Source organism: Schistocerca cancellata, chromosome 6 (assembly GCF_023864275.1).
Source record: "Schistocerca cancellata isolate TAMUIC-IGC-003103 chromosome 6, iqSchCanc2.1, whole genome shotgun sequence".
Lineage (NCBI taxonomy): Eukaryota > Metazoa > Arthropoda > Insecta > Orthoptera > Acrididae > Schistocerca > Schistocerca cancellata.
Genome location: NC_064631.1, coordinates 512,128,993 through 512,151,372, shown reverse-complemented (window position 1 = coordinate 512,151,372; position 22,380 = coordinate 512,128,993). Strand labels below are relative to the sequence as shown.

General features: G+C 43.3%; 1 protein-coding gene across 5 annotated transcripts in view; it reads left to right on the top strand.

The window, feature by feature from the left end:
* Window positions 1–22,380, top strand: part of LOC126190951 (myocyte-specific enhancer factor 2) — an 898,544-nt gene that overhangs the window by 213,435 nt on the left and 662,729 nt on the right. The gene's annotated exons all lie outside the window — the stretch shown is intronic.

The following is a 22,380-nucleotide window of genomic DNA, read 5'->3' as shown; positions in this document are numbered from 1 at the left end:
TGTCAGCAGTAAACACTTCACCGTAGCTTCCTCAGCAGCTGAGTTGTAGAAAACACGTACAGATAAGTCAGGTAGCGTAGTGATAGTCACCTACAGCCGACAGTCGTGCATGAGTCAGCACATAGTTCATTTTCCTCTCGGAGTTCTCTCGTATCGCACAAGCAGAACAGCTGAGCGCGTACTCGCTCCTTGTACGTCCGATCTGCTGATTAGAAGCTACAAAGTGATAAGGCGCGCATTACAGGCTTCTACCCGGCTGTTTGAATTACTCGACGTATTTGGAAGCAGCTGCACAGTATTCCATTGGGAAAGTTGCCAACTGTCGAGCAGAAATAAGGAAAATATGTCTTGCGTTAAGAATGGACGCACTAGGCCGTATCAAGTGTAGGGATGTTCGGGGATTCTTTAGTGGGGTAACATATTTTTGGCGCCCACTGCTACTAATTGAGTAGCCGCTGTAGCCGTTCATTGTTTTTTGTTTATATCTTTTGTTCGTAAATACGAATTCGATCTGTGTTCTATTCGAAATTACTGCTCTGAGACGAAGATGTTAGCATTCGAGATGAAGGTATGGCGGCCACATCAGATTAGTCAGAAGACTAATGGAAGGAAAATGAACTGTAACTTTTCAGTAGACATAAGTCTTCTCTTTAATACGATCATACGTGACTGTGTAGTGGTTAAAATATTGACTGCCATTCGAGGGGAGTGAGATTCAAATTTTCATCCGGCAATTCTGATTGAGGTTTTCTGTGAATTACGTAAATAGTTGAAGGAATTTATTGGAGTGCATTCTTTGAAAAGAGCACGGCATATTTCCTTCTCCATCCGTGGCCGTCAGAGGTTTGAACACTAATTCCAGTGACTGGTTGCCGAGGGACCAGTGAACACTAACCTTCCTTCCAAAATACCCTGGCGAAATACCCTGTATATTTAATCATTGCAGCCGTCAATATCATCTTCCGGATATATTTTATTTTTCGCTAAATCTACACTTTTGACATGTAGACTGTTTTAATCCTCAGTGTTTGGTGTTCTCCCTCGTTTAACATTTAGCCATTGTTAACAGTGCTTCTTTCCAGCGTAGACATTTCTTCGTAGTTACTTTATGTGACTACGACTAAAATATTTTACTTGTAGTTAGGTGGCAAAATGCAAGTTATAAAACACGTCCTACTATCTCTTTAAGATATTAGCCACTTCATGAATCAATATGTAAGTGGCTACTTAAGAATAGCAAGCAACCACGACTTAGTTGTTATAGAACGTATGCCGTGGATGCTTTTTTCTCCATATGTCACCTATAACGTATGAATTTTGAAGATAACCACTGAGATTTAAATAGTTAACCAAAGTAAAAGTGTTTAAAAGCGTGTCTAACAGAAATATTTAATATTTCCTTATAGATAGAAAGTTATTCGTTGGTCTTTATTACATTTGTTATCCAACAGTGCCTCTGAGGATAACTTTTTCGTGACTCTAATAGCAAATTACCCCCCATGAACCATGGACCTTGCCGTTGGTGGGAAGGCTTGCGTGCCTCAGCGATACAGATAGCCGTACCGTAGGTACAACCACAACGGAGGGGTATCTGTTTAGAGGCCAGACAAAGGTGTGGTTCCTGAAGAGGGGCAGCAGCCTTTTCAGTAGTTGCACGGGCAACAGTATGGATGATGGCCTTGTAACAATAACCAAAACGGCCTTGCTGTGCTGGTACTGCGAACGGCTGAAAGCAAGGGGAAACTACAGCCGTAATTTTTCCCGAGGGCATGCAGCTTTACTGTATGATTAAATGATGATGGCGTCGTCTTGGTTAAAAATTCCGGAGAGTAAAATAGTCCCCCATTCGGATCTCCGGGCGGGGACTACTCAAGAGGATGTCGTTATCAGGAGAAAGAAAACTGGCGTTCTACGGATCGGAGCGTGGAATGTCAGATCCCTTAATCAGGCAGCTAGGTTAGAAAATTTAAAAAGGGAAATGGATAGGTTAAAGTTAGATATAGTGGGAATTAGTGAAGTTCGGTGGCAGGAGGAACAAGACTTCTGGTCAGGTGACTACAGGGTTATAAACACAAAATCAAATAGGGGTAATGCAGGAGTAGGTTTAATAATGGATAGGAAAATAGGAATGCGGGTAAGCTACTACAAACAGCACAGCGAACGCATTGTTGTGGCCAAGATAGATACGAAGCCCACGCCTACGACAGTAGTACAAGTCTATATGCCAACTAGCTCTGCAGATGATGAAGAAATTGAAGAAATGTATGATGAAATAAAAGAAATTATTTAGATAGTGAAGGGAGACGAAAATTTAATAGTCATGGGTGACTGGAATTCGAGTGTAGGAAAAGGGAGAGAAGGAAACGTAGTAGGTGAATATGGATTGGGGCTAAGAAATGAAAGAGGAAGCCGCCTGGTAGAATTTTGCACAGAACACAACATAATCATAGCTAACACTTGGTTTAAGAATCATGAAAGAAGATTGTATACATGGAAGAACCCTGGAGATACTAAAAGGTATCAGATTGATTATATAATGGTAAGACAGAGATTTAGGAACCAGGTTTTAAATTGTAAGACATTTCCAGGGGCAGATGTCGACTCTGACCACAATCTGTTGGTTATGACCTGTAGATTAAAACTGAAGAAACTGCAAAAAGGTGGGAATTTAAGGAGATGGGACCAGGATAAACTGAAAGAACCAGAGGTTGTACATAGTTTCAGGGAGAGCATAAGGGAACAATTGACAGGAATGGGGGAAAGAAATACAGTAGAAGAAGAATGGGTAGCTTTGAGGGATGAAGTAGTGAAGGCAGCAGAGGATCAAGTAGGTAAAAAGACGAGGGCTAGTAGAAATCCTTGGGTAGCAGAAGAAATATTGAATTTAATTGATGAAAGGAGAAAGTATAAAAATGCAGTAAATGAAGCAGGCAAAAAGGAATACAAACGTCTCAAAAATGAGATCGACAGGAAGTGCAAAATGGCTAAGCAGGGATGGCTAGAGGACAAATGTAAGGATGTAGAGGCTTATCTCACTAAGGGTAAGATAGATACTGCCTACAGGAAAATTAAAGAGACCTTTGAAGAAAAGAGAACGACTTGTACGAACATCAAGAGCTCAGATGGGAACCCAGTTCTAAGCAAAGAAGGGAAAGCAGAAAGGTGGAAGGAGTATATAGGGGGTCTATACAAGGGCGATGTACTTGAGGACGATATTACGGAAATGGGAGAGGATGTAGATGAAGATGAAATGGGAGATATGATACTGCGTGAAGAGTTTGACAGAGCACTGAAAGACCTGAGTCGGAACAAGGCCCCCGGAGTAGGCAACATTCCACTGGAAATACTGACGGCCTTGGGAGAGCCAGTCCTGTCAAAACTCTACCATCTGGTGAGCAAGATGTATGAAACAGGCGAAATACCCTCAGACTTCAAGAAGAATATAATAATTCCAATCCCAAAGAAAGCAGGTGCTGACAGATGTGAAAATTACCGAACAATCAGTTTAATAAGCCACAGCTGCAAAATACTAACACGAATTCTTTACAGACGAATGGAAAAACTAGTAGAAGCCGACCTCGGGGAAGATCAGTTTGGATTCCGTAGAAACACTGGAACACGTGAGGCAATACTGACCTTACGACTTATCTTAGAAGAAATATTAAGGAAAAGCAAACCTACGTTTTTAGCATTTGTAGACTTAGAGAAAGCTTTTGACAATGTTGACTGGAATACTCTCTTTCAAATTCTAAAGGTGGCAGGGGTAAAATACAGGGAGCGAAAGGCTATTTACAATTTGTGCAGAAAGCAGATGGCAGTTATAAGAGTCGAGGGACATGAAAGGGAAGCAGTGGTTGGGAAGGGAGTAAGACAGGGTTGTAGCCTCTCCGCGATGTTATTCAGTCTGTATATTGAGCAAGCAGTAAAGGAAACAAAAGAAAAATTCGGAGTAGGTATTAAAATCTATGGAGAAGAAATAAAACCTTTGAGGCTCGCCGATGACATTGTAATTTTGTCAGAGACAGCAAAGGACTTGGAAGAGCAGTTGAATGGAATGGACAGTGTCTTGAAAGGAGGATATAAGATGAACATCAACAAAAGCAAAATGAGGATAATGGAATGTAATCGAATTAAGTCGGGTGATGCTGAGGGAATTAGATTAGGAAATGAGACACTTAAAGTAGTAAAGGAGTTTTGCTATTTGGGGAGCAAAATAACTGATGATGGTCGAAGTAGAGAGGATATAAAATGTAGGCTGGCAATGGCAAGGAAAGCGTTTCTGAAGAAGAGAAATTTGTTAACATTGAGTATAGATTTAAGTGTCAGGAAGTTGTTTCTGAATGTATTTGTATGGAGTGTAACCATGTATGGAAGTGAAACATGGACGATAAATAGTTTGGACAAGAAGAGAATAGAAGCTTTCGAAATGTGGTGCTACAGAAGAATGCTGAAGATTAGATGGGTAGATCACATAACTAATGAGGAAGTATTGAATAGGATTGGGGAGAAGAGAAGTTTGTGGCACAACTTGACCAGAAGAAGGGATCGGTTGGTAGGACATGTTCTGAGGCATCAAGAGATCACCAATTTAGTATTGGAGGGTAGCGTGGAGGGTAATAATCGTAGAGGGAGACCAAGAGATGAATACACTAAGCAGATTCAGAAGGATGTAAGTTGCAGTAGGTACTGGGAGATGAAGAAGCTTGCACAGGATAGAGTAGCATGGAGAGCTGCATCAAACCAGTCTCAGGACTGAAGACCACAACAACAACAACAATAGCAAATTTCCCCATTATGATCACATTTACAACACGAGTCAATCGTATAGTTTCTCTCTCAATAATATTGTTATTCCTTCACGTCAGCCCATGCCTAGGTCCTTTCGCTGTATAAACTCTTATGTTTGTTCCTCGTTCCATATGATTCTTCAGGTGTTAGATTTGTTCCTCGTTCCATATGATTCTTCAAGTATATGCCATGTTCATCCTTTGTACACTTTCGTCTATTAAGACGTGCCTTGTCTTATCTTTCCATGTATAATATTTTGAATTTGATTATATGACGCTTTTAATAAGATCGTATTAGTATTTGTTGTCTTCTCCAGTATTCGGATGTCATATCATTTACGTAAGTTATTACTCTTTGCATTTCTTGTTTTATTTGTCTGTCATAGATTATTTTTCTGTTTTCGGTCCCATGAAGCCTCTAAGTTGTATTACTACATACCACGTTGCTGAACGTAGCCGGTTATGTTGCAAAGAAGTTTCGCCGGTGTGATTAATCCCAGTGGAGGGAGACTGCATGGTAGAATACATTTCATAATGCTGTTCCAGAGGACAGAGTGGTTGGTTATGGGCCGGTACCAGGAGTTACTCTCTCCCTTTCTATCTCATGCATGTGCTTCCACAGTGACAAAAAAAAGCACAATACTTGGTACACATTATCCACAGTTTTCCCAATTGGAAGTTATGCGTTCGTATAATAGCTGCGTATGCAGTAACAGTTGAACATTTATGCTAGACCAGGGCTCGAGCATTGATTTTCTGGTTATCGTGAACAGTCACTTTTGCTATTTGGCTCTGAACACGCTTCCAGGCATGTAACTGAAGTTTGGACGTACGCTTTTCGAAGACTATTACCGTAGGTTTTTCCAGCGCTCTGTGGCAACAGTACCACTGGGGGCACTGAGTCGCTGGTGTATGGTGGCTTACCCTACCACAAGGGATGGACGGTATAGACACGAACTACGCTGATAAATGGTTCAAATGGCTCTGAGCACTATGGGACTTAACATCTGAGGTCATCAGTCCCCTAGAACTTAGAACTACTTAAACCTAACGAACCTAAGGATATCACACACATCCACGCCCGAGGCAGGATTCGAACCTGCGACCGTAGCGGTCGCGCGGTTCCGGGCTGAAGCGCCTAGAACCGCTCGGCCGCAACGGCCGGCTACGCGGATAAAATTTCAGAGGTTATTCAAGGATATTTTCTGAGTATTTTGGTACAAGAGCCCGTGGTCTGCGATGGCTCATCACGGAGTGATCGCGTTCAGTTTGATTTGTAACCGTATTGTACTCAAAGTATCTGCGTAATAGTGCAGAATTGGCAGTATTCGCTGTGTGTCATGTCTGGAAACAAATTTGTTCCATTCACTCACGATACTTGCCTTTGACGACAGTAATACCACGGTACTCCTTGCTGACGAGCTTTCATCTACTACTACTTGTTCGATTTCGGGTTTGTTTTTCCGGCAGTGTTAGTTGTACTTGAACAGTGATACACAACAGGATAGACGGGTTTACTGATGAAGCGTTGGGCAATATGCCCCTTGTGTATGGGTTCACTGAAAGCAAAGGAAGACTAGTATAGCAATGCTACGATCTTCCCACAGCAACACCAAACGCATCACAGTGCTTTCACATCTGGCGTTTGCTACAATACTCTGCATTTTGTATTATACGTTTTGCTGATTGCACGCTACAGGCTGTTCCGCTGTTGTGAAACTAAACGAGCAACCAGAGACCGTGGGTCCCTACTACCAAAATACTCAGAAAATAGTCATCATGTTCGAAAATTTGTCATTGGAGTTCGGTTTCACCCTGTACATGAATGAATTAAATGCACTAAAATGAAATGAATGAATCGATGGGAATGAAATCAGTGACGATGCGATGTCATGTAATTATATCAGAGCAAATCGTTCTGATATGCTGAACGTGCAAAGTAGAGCATATGCACGGTGTCCCAGGCGGAGTGGTCAGTATTCAGGGATATGACAGGAACCATAGTTTGAAGGAAAACCTTCACTGGACATATGCCCTATTCCGAATGAATTCCGGGAGGGAAAACATTTAATGTACATTGTAATATGTTTTCTGTATAACTCAGTGCAGAAAAACTACACTCCTGGAAATTGAAATTAGAACACCGTGAATTCATTGTCCCAGGAAGGGGAAACTTTATTGACACATTCCTGGGGTCAGATACATCACATGATCACACTGACAGAACCACAGGCACATAGACACAGGCAACAGAGCATGCACAATGGCGGCACTAGTACAGTGTATATCCACCTTTCGCAGCAATGCAGGCTGCTATTCTCCCATGGAGACGATCGTAGAGATGCTGGATGTAGTCCTGTGGAACGGCTTGCCATGCCATTTCCACCTGGCGCCTCAGTTGGACCAACGTTCGTGCTGGACGTGCAGACCGCGTGAGACGACGCTTCATCCAGTCCCAAACATGCTCAGTGGGGGACAGATCCGGAGATCTTGCTGGCCAGGGTAGTTGACTTACACCTTCTAGAGCACGTTGGGTGGCACGGGATACATGCGGACGTGCATTGTCCTGTTGGAACAGCAAGTTCCCTTGCCGGTCTAGGAATGGTAGAACGATGGGTTCGATGACGGTTTGCATGTACCGTGCACTATTCAGTGTCCCCTCGACGATCACCAGTGGTGTACGGCCAGTGTAGGAGATCGCTCCCCACACCATGATGCCGGGTGTTGGCCCTGTGTGCCTCGGTCGTATGCAGTCCTGATTGTGACGCTCACCTGCACGGCGCCAAACACGCATACGACCATCATTGGCACCAAGGCAGAAGCGACTCTCATCGCTGAAGACGACACGTCTCCATTTGTCCCTCCATTCACGCCTGTCGCGACACCACTGGAGGCGGGCTGCACGATGTTGGGGCGTGAGCGGAAGACGGCCTAACGGTGTGCGGGACCGTAGCCCAGCTTCATGGAGACGGTTGCGAATGGTCCTCGCCGATACCCCAGGAGCAACAGTGTCCCTAATTTGCTGGGAAGTGGCGGTGCGGTCCCCTACGGCACTGCGTAGGATCCTACGGTCTTGGCGTGCATCCGTGCGTCGCTGCGGTCCGGTCCCAGGTCGACGGGCACGTGCACCTTCCGCCGACCACTGGCGACAACATCGATGTACTGTGGAGACCTCACGCCCCACGTGTTGAGCAATTCGGCGGTACGTCCACCCGGCCTCCCGCATGCCCACTATACGCCCTCGCTCAAAGTCCGTCAACTGCACATACGGTTCACGTCCACGCTGTCGCGGCATGCTACCAGTGTTAAAGACTGCGATGGAGCTCCGTATGCCACGGCAAACTGGCTGACACTGACGGCGGCGGTCCACAAATGCTGCGCAGCTAGCGCCATTCGACGGCCAACACCGCGGTGCCTGGTGTGTCCGCTGTGCCGTGCGTGTGATCATTGCTTGTACAGCCCTCTCGCAGTGTCCGGAGCAAGTATGGTGGGTCTGACACACCGGTGTCAATGTGTTCTTTTTTCCGTTTCCAGGAGTGTATTTTCAAAGCAGAATTACGTGCCCACACGATAGAGTGGTCCCAAATCGGTCTGGTGCGATATTTGTTCTATCGATATGTGCTAGCAGTGAAAGTAAAATACGAAGAATAACCAGTAAGTCAGCAGCGACAGTAGCGTCCTAACCCACGCTGGCTCCTACCGCCATGCAGCAGCTGGTTATTCGTCGCGTTTCATCGCTGTCCCTGCTAATAGATATCGATAAACGAATGTCACACTTGACTAATTTGCGACCTCTCTATCGAATGGACACGTTAAATTCCGCTTTGAAAATTATTTTCCTGTGCTGTAAACACAGAAAATAAATGTTTGTGTTAATTGTGTTCTATCTCGAAAACCATTCGCAATAGGACATTTGTCCATTGAAGTTTTTCCTTCATATCAGGGTTTCTGTCATATACCTGAATACTGGCCATTCCTTGTGGAACATACCGTGTAGTGACAGTTGGAAATACTTTCCAGACCGGCCTTGGTTTTCCGATCCCCTAGAAATTTTGTTTCCCCATACCCCACAGGGGAACCTCTGCTATTGGTCGCAGGTTCGAATACTGCCTCGGGCATGGATGTGTGTGATGTCCTTAGGTTGGCTATGTTTAAGTAGTTCTAAGTTCTAGGGGGACTGATGACCTCAGAAGTTAAGTCCCATAGTGCTCAGTGCCAATATGCAATGAGTTGATTATATGTGAGAAGTAAAATTGCGTGTCGGTTCTGTAATGAAACCTGGATGCCTCTGTTTGGTGGCACTACTGCCAGTGGGTCTTTTACATTCCTTCCAAATAGTTGTAGTATTCCACTATTAACACTGATGGATCATACGGAAAAATGTGATGCAAATATCAGTATGGCTGTCAATGTAAAAAATGTTCGTATCTGTGCCAACACTTTCCTTTCAAATCTTCACTCACCGATAAGCATGCTGCCTCCAGAAACTTAACTAAAAGAACCATAAAAGCACTCTCAACAGTACCCGATCTGTAAGCATCTGTGAGAAAACCTAATCACTATGTAAAAGTGCGATGCTATGTAGTTTCGAATCGTAGGATACGTTCTTAACAGTACTGTGCTTCTGCAGTGCACTGTGTGTCTGACGGACATTACTATGGTCGTTCTGACTCAGCTAAGAATTAATGCCATGTGCGTTGGACAGCTGGTATGTCTCATTTAACGATCCCAGTCACTGAACGTATTCTGCAGCTTTATATTAGCATGCTAACTTTTCAAAAGCAGCGCGAGAAGAGGATTACGGACGCGATACCTCGAATAACCAAATGCAGCTGTAGCTAACTTCTTTGATTCGCTGCAATTCAGCAGCGTTGGTTCATAAGCAGTATTACGACGGGTCAGCCGGCAAAGTCCGACCGAAGAACGGAAGGGATATCCCGGCATTGGTTGTGTGATGTGTCCCCCATTGTTAAATCTTCTGTAGCGACGACGGGCCGCCCCGGTCCCGGCGATGAATGCTTGTACCCGACACGCTTTATAGACGTATTTCCGTCGTCCTTTGTTACTGAAGGGCTTTCACTGAAACACCGTTTAGGTGCTACTGCATGGCGGACCCGTTAAATGGCACTATCGAACTATTCGGACCCGTGCGCATAGAATTCGAACATTCTCATTGAACCCGTGCTAGCAGTACAACCCGTTAATTTATGTTTCATACTTGCTACGTATATAGCCCGCAGATAATCTGTCCTTTCCATTGGACCTCATACACGTACCTTAGTACATGTTAACAAAAGCATGCCACCCCAATTCATTCTAGGATTTGGACAAAAATAGATGCATGATGTTTGATCCTGCAGTTCCCAGTGCTGTCTGCTATCTCATTTCGAAGCGAATCACAACTTTTTTTTCTTTTATTTCTACTGAAGCCCACGACAGAAATGTAGATTTCCGTCCATAATGGGTGGATGGTCACTTTGTGGCAGACTTTTTTGGTGTGTTCCGTGACTAAGGATCTCTGGGTACTACTGTAATAACTATTACGTAAGTTTCTATGGCAGAAAGAAGACGATTAAAGGCATCAAGTCAAAGCAGTTGGAGAAAATTATTTTCAAACATCCATGAATTCAATTTTCATAGATATCATAAATAGTAGCGGAAATTTTGTGAAAACATAAGATAAAAATAAAGAAACCATCTTTGTCAACGTTAGATTGCTTTGGATTGCTGAAACAGGTCGTGTTTTATATGGCACAAACGAAGTAATGTGCTTTGTTTGGATAGTATAAATAAATAACTATTAAGGAATGGAAATGAAGCTTCTGAAGACACAGAGTGCTCTGACATAGTATACCATACCATAAATGTAGGAGCATGATTAAGGAATGTGAGAAATGGCACAGTGACGTCATAGAGGATTCGTGAACATGTAAGACTCGAAAACGCACCGTTTACAATGTAGCGACTTCCCCAGTTCCTTTCTCCGATTGTAGTAGCGTATAGCAACTTAGCTATTGCCTGTAGATCACGACAAGAATAAGAAATATTTTTGCACTGCAGTTCGGAAAAAAATGTTTGAAGCACCTCACTCGAACTCCCAACGACAGAATTTTTACTACGTATTTATGAATATTGGCAACAGAATGCAAGGGAGGCTACGAGCTCTTTCGCCTTCGCTCTCTTTCTGGATAGAGCCGTGAAGGAATGGCGATTTGCAAGAACCTGTGAATCAAAGGGTAAACGTTAGAGTATACCAAAAAGTAAACTTTTACCGAGGGCTTGTTAGAAAAATTTCGAAGTATGGAAACACTAAATTACGACTTACTGTCGTCAGAGTCACGGAAAGATTATTTATGATATTCGGGGCTGGTTTTGTTTTATGGCCAGCCGCATCTAAGTTCCAAGGATGCAAAGATGGCTAAATGGTTCAAATGGCTCTGAGCACTATGGGACTTAACATCTGAGGTCATCAGTCCCCTAGAACTTAGAACTACTTAAACCTAACTAACCTAAAGACATCACACACATCCATGCCCGAGGCAGGATTCGAACCTGCGACCGTAGCAGTCGCGCGGTTCCGGACTGAAGCGCCTAGAACTGCTCGGCCACCGCGGCCGGCGATGCAAAGATGAATGTATTGTATCTTGTGATGGAAATTGTGTCCTCTGTCAGTGTTTGCGTGACCGTGTGAGGCTAGAGAACCAATACGATGCAGTGGCCAGAGGCCAGTTTGTCAGCACCGAGAGTAGCAAGTGAATGGTCATGTCCGTTGTGACATTTTACATGCACTGTTTTCTAAAGTGGTTCTAGGCGCTACAGTCTGGAACCGCGCGACCGCTGCGGTCGCAGGTTCGAATCCTACCTCGGGCATGGATGTGTGTGATGTCCTTAGGTTAAAGTCTCAATCCTATGGTGCCCATGATCACCATTTGATACAAGGTCATTAAATGTTTCCAGATTGCTCCAGAGAAGAGCATTGATATTGTGGAATCGCCTAATTCTTAGAAAGAGTTTCCAGCATGCTGGAGTAATTGCAGGGCGGCAACTTGTGATAATCAACACATCGGAAAAACAGCCAAAGATACAAATTTCACTTTTATTTACTTGATGACGTTTGCACTATGTTATTCGTATGTATTTGTTATTTTGACATGGTTATTATATTTTGGGAAATACCATTTTGAATATCTGGTACGTATACCGTGAAACGATACTTTCTGTATTTTTGACGTGTGCTTAATAATCTGGTAACAGCCGTATTGTGCATGATTGTAATTTTGGTTTTCTGGCCTGTATATGATTTGAAAATTGGTCCCGACCAGAAAGTAGTCATCGACCCGAAGCTAGTAATAAAGTAAATAAAAGTGAAATTTGCAACTTCTGCTGTTTTCCCGTTGTATAAATTCGTAGAAGACGTAAATTCCAACGAGACAGCATCAGCGAGTGGAATAGACCTTTCGGCATTGCTCTAGGAATTTCCTACTGATAACGGACTAATTGCCACAGGTGCAAGAAAATAGTGAAGAGCATTTCATTCCTGGTTAACATAGGTCGCTCATCGTCTTTGACGTAATGAAGATAGAAAAAGTGACGTTCCGTCCGCATGCTGAAAGCAATTTTACGTTCTAAACATTTTTATGTTTTGAGTCTGTCCCAGTCATCAGCATCTACTGTGATTTATAAACAGACAGTAATTTAGTCTCCTATTTGTGAAGTAGCGACATTTATTCTCAGTGAGAGAACAGCTGTCCACGATGTATTTATTACAATAAGTGCCAACTGTGATGTTATAATGCGTGGAGAGAGGTCCCAGTAGATTGCGAGATGATGGAAGACGTTCAGTGCAGTATCGACTGACTACTCTGGTTCTATGGACTCGTACAAGTTCAGATTACTGTGAGATGAGCCTCTGTCGACCTGTGTAGCGCTTCCCCTGTCTTCAGAAATATGGCTGTCTCATGGAAAGCTATAGTAGTATCAGAATGCAATTTTAATTGACACTCCTATCGCTTACTCGTCGCCCACTACCGAAGACCAGAGTCTCAATATGACAGAGGATCCGTTGTACAGCGTCACCTGTTGAGACATCAGTTTCGTGCCAGGCGAATACCTTCACTAGACTAGCTGCCTCTGAGTGGATATTCGGACTCGGCAGGTCACGTATCGATATTTTGGAAGCATTGCATCGCACTAGATCACTCACACGAATCGGGACTGTGTAGAACAATCAATTCGCTTTCAGGAGGAACTGATTTCATAACTCCATCCGGCCACCCTTTGACATAAGCTTACCATGGTGTCCGAAACGACTAGAGGCAAATATCGGGATAGCTTATTTGTCAGGGACACGACAATATTACGTTTTCCTGTCCGAGCTTGATCTCTGTCTCTAATGACTCCGCCATGGCGAAACGTTAAATCATAATCTTCCTTCCTCTTCCTGATTGCTCGTAGCAGATATATTCGCAAAGGGCGCGCTGACATTCCAGGGAACCATTCGTCATCCCAGAGCTGTGGGAGCGTACAAATACAAAGGTTGTACCAAACCCGTTGTGGGAAAAGAGCTTGGAATGAGGATGCATATAGGAAAGAGCAATGTGTTGAGAATTAGGGAACATAAAGGTTCCGTCAAAAATATCGCTGGAGCAAGTAAAATTTTCGGGTACTTGGGAGGTGTGGTGATAGTAATGGATGCTATATGTGAGAAGTAAGAAGTGGAATACCTTTGGGTAAAAGAGCTTTTGAAAAGTTGACAAGTTTGTTGACAGCAAAAAGATTTCACACAGAATTAAGAAAGGGAGACAGATCCACGGGACTGCAGTTTCACGTTGATGTGCCGACACGTTTAACTGTTCAGCAAATAAACAGTTGTGTAGAGCGGGTACCGCCTGCTGCTAATGTTGTAAACTCAAGCGTCCTACAGAAGTCTCAGGTGACACTACTGACCAAGCTCTTTTTTGCGGCGGGCTTTGCATCCGATGTAATAGAAGTGTAGGCAGAATGGATGCACAAGGTTTTCCAGGGGGGCAGATCTGCATTATACCAGCTACGTAACAAATCCAGATCAGGCATTTACTACAGATTCTCGCTTCATAGTGGCATTACAACGTGTGTTGAAGTGCTGTCTAGCATCAGTTCAACCCATTGTGAAAAATTACTGTATGATATAGTCTAAATTAGACGTTAGTGTTGTAATGAGAGTCTTCCATGTCGATCGGCCGACAGACAAGAACATATTTACGTAGCAGCTGCTTGCGAATATAGGGTCGTGCACAGCCGTCGCTGAGTGAGTAGCCCGGTCCAGGGGCACGTATTTTTAGCACAGTCGCAGTGATGGGTGCTTTTGTTCCAGAAAAGGATCGCGCCCTCGAGGAAACGCATCAGCTGCCTCCTCTTAGAAAAGCATTCCCTCACAGCTGCTCAGCGTTTTTGTAGGACCATAAAACCACTTGTGAAATATGTGATCGATTTTTCTCGCGTTAAAACTTCCATGTTGAGAAGCCGTGATCAACGCATAAAACTCTTCATTAACTTTCTTAACCACCTACTAGGGACATCCTCAGAGGTGAAACACTAATAACTGCTTTAAAAGTCCAAGAGGCGAATTTCTACACACCTTATAAGTTGTACAGAAATCACCACCATTCCATATATGAAACCAAGCACATCTGATAGTTTCTAACAGCTGACATAATTCTCTATTACAATTCACCTTGTGCAAAATTAGCATCCATGTTATGTGTAATATATCGTCATTCTTCATATCTATTAAAATTATCATAATATGTATAAATTTTTATCTCTTCTCTATATTATTGCGCATGATAATTGGTTATCTTAGCAGAATCAATAATGTCATAAAATTTTATTTCATGGTCTCCACACTGTAAAGCAAGTTTCGCTACATCCGACTTAACCGTCTGTCTCCACTGTGACAGTTGTTGGGCCTAACTAAGCAGGTCTTAATACTTCTGTTTGTAGTTCCAAAATATACGTCACCACAACTGCATGGAATTTTGTACACACACCTGCTGTCATCATTGAATGTCGTATATATCTTACAAAACAAATTCATTTGCTTTCCTAGTGCGCTTAAAAACCCCATGCCTTGCGGAAACGTTTCCAGTGCGGCCGGTAGTTTTGTTTAATAAGGGGAAAAGCTTTCCTCATCGACCGCCGTTGTTTCTTATTAGTAATGGAATTCCTTCTTCTTGGCCTTAGTGCTCATTCCACGATTTTATTAATATCTGAGAGTGAGTTACTGAGCTCTTTATGTAAGTAAACCGGCTCCCATAGTTAATTCGCTCTATTCACCAACGTTTCAATGTTTAATCATATCATTCTTCTGCTTACACCTTATGATCCAAAGTTCTGTCTGCATGTTTGGTTACTGATACATTCCGTAAATTAAGTTGTCCATTGCAATATTTTTCCATATTAAATTGAATTCTTGGGTTAATGCTCCAGGAAGACATGTAACTCATTTTCGCCGAGGGACCATACTACGATGATATCGTACATGTAGCGGTACAACCACGGGCGCTTTTCTGTTTTGAGTGCATTAGGTTAAAAACAATCTCCACATACAGATTAGCGAAAGCTGAACTATGACCGTTGCCCATTGCAAACCCATCAACATGCTCGTAAAATTCGTTGCTATACTAGAAATACATTATAATACGATAGTAATAAAGCAGAGCTACTACATTCATCAATGTTTTATGTACGTGAAATAACGTCGTTCACAGGAATCACCGTGAATGACACAGTATCGAAGCTGACAAGATTATTTGTCGGGCCCACGTTAATTTGTTTCACTTACACAATAAAATGCGCTGAGCTTTTAGTATAAATGCAGCCAGTTTTACCAACGTGGGTTTCATTTTTTCAAATGATCTCTCTCTCTCTCTCCCCCCCCCCTCCCCTCCCCCCCCCCCCCTCCACCGCCTTCACTCTATCTTTCTTTCTCTAAGTAAATTTTCTGAAACGAGATATAATTTCTGTCATGGCGAGATAATCTTTGTATTATAAGGAAAGTCCTGTTGTTAAAATACGAGTTTGTAATGAAGCCAGGAGGGACTTGGATAGGAGATCCTTGAATGTCTTACATAGTACAATAATGTCTAAACTTTATCGAAACTTTAGAAAAATCGGACAAAAAATCAGCATGCTTTAACTTAAGTTACCGTTGTGTTAACTGTAAACTGTAGAACGTTTTTGCGTTGTTCTAGTGATTTTCATGGTGATCGTGTGAGCCTAAAAATTAATCCACGATCAGGAAGGCCGAAACCATGGACAAAGTAATGATATGTGAAACTTACGACAGATTCTCCTGAAAGTGCCGTCATGTAAATGAGACTACTCAGATTCCATCAGCGCCAGTGTATCAAATTCTTGAATTATTTAAACAATAAAAACATATCTTCTTACTGCTGGACTTGTGAAGGGAACCAAAAACGGCTGGATACCGCAGCTTAGCTGACACAAAGATTCAACGGTGAAAGTGAAGCGTTTTTGCTGTTGATGAAATGTGGGTTGGACTCTTTCAGCCGGACTTTAAATCACAATCCAACGACTGGAGAGGGCCAGATGCCTCAGTCAAAACAAACAAACAAAAAAAAAAAATCGATGAAAACGGGCAAGGGTCAAACAGTGAGTATCTTTACTTACGATATCGTAAGAATGGTTGTGAAGCGTTTCGTGTGGACTATCGCCACAATAGTTTATTATCCTCACCTCCTGTAAGCATTGTGCAGAAATGTGCGAATTACTTGACCGTAATTGGTCGAAGGTGGATAACTCATTGACTGTGCTCATCCACACATCAGAAATGTCGGAATCGAGCAGCTGTGCGAATACGACTGTGAAGTGTCACCTCACACACTCTTCTCTTCGGATTTTGTGTCTATCGCCGTAGACTTATTCCCAACTTTAAGCAAATTACAGAGTGTTCCATAAAAGATTCACCCAATTTACGGCTATATTTTTACACAGATCAAAATAAAAACTTACGCGTACGACTGCCCAGTATGTATTTCAAAACAATCATCTGATTTCACAAGGGTGTATATTTTACTAGCACTCACATGTAGTCTTGGGGGTACAGTTTACGGTTACGGTTAGGGTCAAAGTTTTCATTTCCCTTTGACAAAAGTTCAATGTGTCCTTCAGGGGACGCATACTTTGAGAGCACGTCGGGAGGAATTGCGTCTCTGCTGTCGTTATACTGCGTCGGAGTTTGCACAAAGTTGTTGGAAGGGGAGGACCATAGGCGGAGCCTGTCACCGCGCGACCTTGGAAGCCAGTGGTAGGGAGCAAGATGCGGTGTCGGAAGGTGTAATGCCGTGCTGTTGACAAAAGTCACGCCCGATCTCTCCTCAACTGAGAAAGTTTGGAGCATGATAGGAAGGGCCTTCGAACCAGCTCGAGATTTTGACAATTTAACGCGCCAACTGGACAGAATTTGACACGAAATCCCTCACTAGGGCATCTAACAAATTTTGTCAGAGAATGCCAAGCAGAGTAACTGCTTGCATAAGGTCCAGAGGTGGACCAACGCGTTATTGGCCTGCTCAATTTGAGAAGCTCTTTCTCTTAAATAAAACATCCAATATTTCTGAAACCGTAAAAATTTGTTTGTCTGTACATGTACATGACATCTTCCAATTTCCGTCCAGTTCGGACGGTTCCTTTGTGGTGTGTCTTTTCTTTCCTCTTAGAGTGTACTAACTAGGACGATATTTTGGATCGACGTCAGTGGCGGCTCGTAACCATACATTCGCAATTGTACGGCAATCAGGTCATTTTCACACCCACGTTATTATTTCAGTTATGGTACATTTTAAACCGTGTCAGTTTTCACTATTAAACATGATACTCCTTATATAGGCCACTCTTGGAAATTTGTGGTAAGTTCTTATGGGACCAAACTTCTGAGGTTATCGGTCCCTAGGCTTAGACACTACTTAATCTAACTTAAACTAACTTACGCTTAGGACAACACGCACACCCATGCCCGAGGGAGGACTCGAACCTTCGACGGGGGGCGCCGCGCGACTGGCAAGGCGCCCCACCGCGCGGCCTCTGTAAATCATATTCACGGGTTAGACTTTAATAACTTTAAAACTATGCTAAGAAACAACAAATGCTTTTCAACAGTTAGCATTAAAATGCATAGAGCCTTTTCCTATTTTCCAGAACATTCTTTTTCTTCGGGTCTACCTTCAATAGTGATGTTTACCTGGTTATGCTATGGATCAAAAGTTTCCAGGGATTTTCTCTGCTTCCTGATGGCTGGGTGTTGTGTGCTGTCCTTAGGTTAGTTAGGTTTAAGTAGTTCTAAGTTCTAGGGGACTTATGACCACAGCAGTTGAGTCCCATAGTGCTCAGAGCCATTTGAGCCATTTGAACCAAAAGTTTCCAGATGATGATTGCCACATCATCTGGTATTGCATCACTAGGCTTTTTAAAGGGTCAGATTTATGGAACCAAGGTGACAGACCTACAGGACTTGAACACACGCCTTCCGCTATGTTTTGAACAAGTTGCCATGCAGTTCCTGGAGTGTAGTACGAGGAGAGAAAATGAATCCTGAGTAGACATTTCCGTGTCACGAGGGTTGCACAAATTGACATGTATGAATTAGGAACCAAATCTTTATGAGCTCTCTTGCCCGTGTTGAATACCAGTCTGTGAAGATAATTTACGGACGCCGTGTACTTCTGACCCTTCCGCGCGTGTGGTGGTCATGCTCAGCGCGCCGGCACGAGGTGTAGCCGGCGCGCCCGCTGGCTGATGGCCCCGGCGGTGCAGCGGGGTGCCTCTCTCGCTCTTCCGACCAATTTGCAGGAGGAAATTAGCCCGGCAAGTCGGCGCGCGGGCAAGTCCGCCACGGCGAGAGGCAGCCGCCTCTCGCCCAGCTCTCTGTACTCTGCTGACTGCTTCTGACAACTGATCCAGCCAGTCTCAAGAACGGCTCTTCGGCGCACTCCCGACAGCCATGAGTACTCCAGCCGCTCGCGCCCTACGCTCCCTGTCTATTACAGGAATAGCCATTGATTCCAAATACAGCTTATTTGCTAGCTTGTGATTCACCCTCCCCCCCCCCCCCATCCTAAAAAGAACAAAACGTTGCGAATGACGACGGTGACATGTAGGAAACCTACTTTAACACAAGAACAATTTGCGTGTTACTGCCTACCGATCTCTCCCCTGACTTCCAGAAAAACTGCTCAATGTAGGGTCACACTTGTCTGCTACTTTATTTAAAAGCAACTACATCTACATGACTACTCTCCAGTTCACACATGCGTACTCGGTAGAGCGTTAATACAACCATTTTTTCACTATTTCTCGACCGTTGCGCTCTCGAACAGTACGCGGTATAAATGAACACTTAAATCTTTCCGTGCGTGAACTTATTTATCTTAGTTTATCACGATGGTCATTTCTTCCTGTGTATGTGGGAGTAAAAAAAAAATTCGCATTCAGAGGAGAAAGTGATGGAAATTTCGTGAAAATATCTCGACGCAACGAAACAGCCTTTCTTTTAAATTACGGCCACCCAACTCGCGTATCAGATCTGTGACACTCTTCTCCTATTCGAGATAACACAAAGCGAGCTGCCCTTCTTTGAACTTTTTAGATGACCTCCGTCAATACTATCTGGTACGGATCCCACACATCGCAGCAGTACTCTAGCAGAGCACAGACGAGAGTAGTGTATGCAATCTTTTTAGTAGATTTGTTGGGTCTTCTAAGTATTCTGCCAATAAAACGATATCGTTGGTTAGCTTTTTCTCTCTGGTAGTTACAGTTTAAGTTGTTCGTAATTGTAATCCTCAGGTATTTGCCTACCTGAATCGACAACGTTTTCATTTGTTTGATTCATCGTGTGACCGAAATTTAACAGGTTTCTGTAGGACTTACGTGGAGGATATCACGCTTTTTATTATTTATAGTCAGTTTCCACTTTCCGCACCATACAGATACCTTGACTAAATTATTTTGCTATTTGTTTCGATTTTCTGATGACTTTACTACTCGGTAAATGACAGCATCACCTGCAAACAATCTTAAGAGGGATGCTCAGTCTGTCTCCTAAATCGTTTAGATAAATTGCGGACAGCAAAGGGTATTTCAAGATATTTCAAAAAGATTCATCCGATTTTGCGATACGTGAACGAACTGTAACTACGGATAATTTTTAATATACGCCACCTGTAACTTGCCAGCTCGTGTAGTTGGTGTTCGGCGTCTCCTTAGTGTAGCTAGCCTGCTCGCTCACTTGTTCACTTCCCAGTGAGCCGAAATTGCAATAACGCTGCGACGAAAGGCTTTCTGTGTTCTCCGTTTCAAAAGGCCCATTTCAGCTACAACTGGGCTTGACAAGCACGAAGATAAGCAGGAGAAACTCTCACCGTGTGCTGGTGGGCATTATCTTGCTGAAATGTAAGCCCAGGTTGGCTTGCCGTGGAAGGCAACATAACAGGGTGTAGAATTTCGTCGAATTCCTGGTTATCGGGCCGTATGGCGAGCGACAGTCGGGTTGGTATGCCACCACTCTGTAGGACATTTCAGGAAACTTGTTCTTTGTTGGTTATCGTGGCTCATTTCAAAGTGGGAATCATCAGTGGAGACGATTCTACTCCAGTCGGTGAGACTCCAGGCCGAATGTGCCCGACACCAATGCAAACGGGCTTTTTACTGTACAGAGTTCAAGGTAGTCGGCGCAAGAGGCGCCGTGATTGATAGTCGTTGTGCTCACTGAAGCATGAGTTGCACGTCGGATCGATGACAATGATGAATCTGGGGCCCTGAGTGTGTCTCAGACTATTGCTCGGTCCTCACGTACTGTCGTCCGTGTCGGTCGACCGCATTCTTCTTGACGCTGTGTTCGGCCATAGTTCATCCATTCGTGCCAACATCGTCGAATAGTGGCATCGTCCACCAGAGGCAACAGCAAACGCTTGATAGACTGGCATCACGTACTGCTCCCCAAAATTGAAATAAAGGATGTGAAACCAATCATAGTTTGAGGTTCACAGTATTATACAAATCGATGGTGTCATTGGCGTTTAGGTATACTTCTCTATGCTGTTTGTCTCCTTGGGATGCCACGTTGTTAACTATAACAGTGTTGCCGACATGAACAGAGGGGGAGGAAGCTGCGCTATGAACATTAGTGCTAGAGTGAAACTGCGTCGCTATGACCTCAATTTCTGGCTTAAATGGACAGAGCTCTTCCAGTTGAGCTTCATCCAGAACGCCAGTTGGGCCATCTTGTTGATATAGTGCATTACTTATGTTCTCGCAATTCCAAACTCTGTTGTACTATGCTCCGTGTCAAGCATCTTCACCTGTATAGACAAAAGCAAACCAGTGTTGTCAAAACAATTTGTCGAGTGTTGTAAATTTTTACGATATGTGCGTTAATATTTTGAATAAAAACCTTCTCTTTTTATAATACATACTTCGCAGTTGGCCGTTTATTAAATCCACTGCACGAGCTCTCTATGGGAAGCGCCTTCAGCGGAGACGTGTATGCTCACCCGCCTAACGCCGTTGTGTTGCAGCTATGCGTGGTGGAGGCCGTAAGGCGTTACCGGCTCGGTACTTGGCTTCGCTTGTTGGTAGCCGCTTTTGGCCGTATGCACCACATGGTATTTGAAACATGTGTTACTACTACTAAAACTTCGTGCCCCTACCTCTTGAAGAGTTTTCCTAAAATATTTCCAACATATATGTAGTAACTAACAATATTTCTGCTGTGTTAGTGAGAATTTTCAAATTCCTCCATGCTATGTACCGTCTGTCTGTTGATACGCTTGTATAACTTTTGTCGAGTTAACGTACTAGCAAAATAACTCTTTATCTTTTTTAAATTATTTTCAGTAATTACTAAACAAAGAACACATCTTTAAAAACTTTTCAAAACGGAACAATTAACTTGAAAAAAGGAGAAATGAGAAAAACAAGAAAAAATATCTGCATTTTTCTTTACTTTGGCAAGAATGATCACGGAAGCTAGAAAACTCGCATGGCCCAGCGTATTAGAGAAATATATCGTATTAAAAATCCTGCTACATTGCTACATTATGGTAGAACATTACATTCTTTAGCTCATACATAAAGCTGCGAAATTTATAGTAAGGGGCAAATTTTTTATAAATTCAGTAATTAAGGGTGTGATCGACTCGTAACTACTAACTTATGTTTCTGACCGGAAACAAAGAGCAGTGCATACGCTTCCACTGCTTCCTCCACCGCCATCGCTGCTATTGCAGTTGTTATCGACGCCAAAAAGACAAAAACAATAAACAGCACTGTCACACCTCATATTATCCAAGCTGCAACGCTCTTCACTGTTCTATTTGCTCTAAAGTGCAAAAGGATTATTAGCATACGCTTCCACTGCTTCCTCCACCGCCACCGCTGCTACTACAGTTGTTATCGACGCCAAAAAGACAAAAACAATAAACAGCACTGTCACACCTCATATTATCCAAGCTGCAACGCTCTTCACTGTTCCATTTGCTCTAAAGTGTAGAAGAATTATTAGCATCCCAGGTGTTGCTAAATGTTCAAATGTATG